The sequence below is a fragment of the Petromyzon marinus genome, unplaced genomic scaffold, assembly GCF_048934315.1.
Source record: "Petromyzon marinus isolate PM22_M1 ecotype Great Lakes invasive population unplaced genomic scaffold, UKy_Petmar_22M1.pri1.0 PM_G_Scaffold_73, whole genome shotgun sequence".
In the NCBI taxonomy this organism is placed as follows: Eukaryota; Metazoa; Chordata; class Hyperoartia; order Petromyzontiformes; family Petromyzontidae; genus Petromyzon; species Petromyzon marinus.
In genome coordinates this window covers 702,501-705,000 of record NW_027423028.1, presented here as the reverse complement: position 1 = coordinate 705,000, position 2,500 = coordinate 702,501, and the positions used below count along the sequence as shown (strand labels likewise).

The window sequence follows — 2,500 nt, the reverse complement described above, 5'->3', positions numbered from 1 at the left end:
TTGGAAAATAACAAAATCTAAAAGAAAGGTCTTCTTTATGGAAAATAGTAAAATAAGAATACCAAGACTTCACCTTGGAAAATAACAAAACCATCTTGAAAAAAGCTTATTTTTAATCTTCTTTGTAGGCAGAAAATAGTAAGGCGAAAATAAAGTCCCCTCTAAGCTCTAAAGTAACAAATACGACGTGTTAAAAAAAAAACTAACAATAAAAAAAAGAACCAAGACTTCGTCTTGGAAAATAACAATCTAAATTGTGGAAAATAGTAAAATGAAATAAAAACCGACTTCACCTTCGAAAATAACAAAATCAATCTAAAACAAATGACATCTTAAAACAAAACTATTATTTGTTTCGGAGGTTGTCTATGACTGTTCATAGACCGCATAATTTCCACAGAACATTCTCAGAATATCAAGAGAGAAAAGCAGCGTTCTGCGGGAAATCATCTTGGCCAGTGATGTCGTTCTGGGTTTGGTCAGGCCCAGGGAGGTAAGTACCTCGTTATTCTCAAGGGGCCACTTTCCTCTTGCCCCAACCGGGAATCCAAAGAATGTGACCTTGCTAGCCTTCGTCAGCACTTTGACTTGATCACCAAGAGGGGTATAGTACGAAACTTTGTGCGAGGCAGCATCTGACAAGGTATTCTTTGAAAGCTCAAAACGGACGGTGACATCGATCACAACCGCCTCCTCATCTTTTGCAAACACGAGGTCAGGCTTTCTCATCTCTCCCGTCTCGGATATGAACCGTGGCTCTTTGTATACAGACCAGCCCAATCTAGCCGCTTCGTCTGCCAGAATGTTACTGATCTTGTTGTGTCGCGCAATTCTTGCTTTCTGTACTGCAGGACATTGACCGAGAATGTGCGAAAGGGACTCGAGTCTGGCAGAGCATTTCCTGCAGGAACGTAAGGCCCCATCTCTGCCTCTGTTCAAGCTTTCTCTTGTTGGGTAAATATTTGCCCTTAGTTGTAGTGCTGCGATAAAGAAGCATTGTTTAAAGCCGCACCATGGCCTCAACCAAGCATTACTGATTCTATCATGCGCAAAGTTTACAATGCCCCTTCCTTGAACCGGCTTTTCGCACCATCTCTGAAATTCATGCTCCCTCCAATCGCAGGGTCTCGGATATACAGGTTCTTTTGACACCGAGTCCCTGAGAACGAATGTTGGGATTGCATCACTGTCACCCCCTGCTCGTACCCACAAATTACGGTATTCTTCCTCCATACCATGCGAGGACACAATATTACGGGTGATAGCATCGGACGAGTTTGCTATACGTTGCAGCCTTCTAACTTGAACCGAAGGGATTGTTTTTTCCAGTTTCAAGATGGCAAGGCCTCCGTCTCGGGCTCTGGCATATAACAGTCCATCACAAGTTGAAGCGGGAAGGTGGAGCCATCCTTTTACCGCCTTTCTAATCTCTTGGTCCAACCCACGGAGAGTTGATTGCTTGCAGTCCGAGTGGTCTGCAGGATATAACAATCTGGGTAGGGCATAGGCATTGAGTAGTTCAACCTTCTGAGTTGGCTTCAGAGGCGCCTCATCGATTTTCGAGATCCATGTCTTTAGCTGACAATGTAGATCAGGCTGTATAGTGCCAGTCCAAGGGCCAATTTTCAGACCAAGGTATTTCGTTGATTCATCAGGTTGGATCATATGGACATCTTTATTTTTGATAGTCCATGGGTCGCAGTTGTTCACCGTATATGAATCTTTGGTTGGGCTTATCATGAAGCCCTGGCACTTTCTGGCCTGAACCTCCAATCCCGATAGCCCACAAAATGATTCCAAGATCGCTAGATTGGCGGCCATACCAACCCAAGATTCGCTCACCAACACCAAATCATCAGCAAACGCAAGAGCTGTCACGTGGTCGGTATCAATGGAGTACCCAACTCCGTGTGACTCTAGGGTGCATATCAAAGGGTCCATGGCAAGATTGAAGAGCAGGGGTGACATGGGGTCACCCTGTTTGACACCAACACGTATGCTAATTTCTCGAGTCGACTCGCCATTGCTTTTGAACGAGGTCGTACACCGATCGTAGGCGTTCTGGATGATGCCCACCACGTGTTCATCTACTTTCTTGTGCCTTAACACCCATAAAATATGAGCATGCGAAACCGAGTCAAAAGCTTTCGCTATGTCGATGAACATGACAGCCAACGGCCTGTGCAATTTCTTAGCGTGTCTCATAAGGTCCTGTAGCACCTTAAGATTTTCAGAGCAGCCAGATGCCGCTATAAAACCACGCTGCCTTGGGTTTAAGGGACAAGCACGAGCAAGACGTGCAGTCATTATTCTGGAAAATAATCTCAGAATCATTGAACCAATCGTTATTGGTCTCCAGTTCCCCAATTCTATCAGCTTTTCATCATCCATAACCTTAGGAATAAGAATCGTCCTATTCTTTTTCAACTCTTTGGGAATAATTCCTGTAATCATCCATGCATTAAATAGGGCTGTCAGTGTCCGACCCTCGGGGTCGGCA

General features: G+C 44.6%; 1 pseudogene; it reads right to left on the bottom strand.

Moving 5' to 3' along the window:
• The window catches only part of LOC142920728 (28S ribosomal RNA), a 10,016-nt pseudogene that overhangs the window by 2,916 nt on the left and 4,600 nt on the right, over nt 1–2,500 (bottom strand).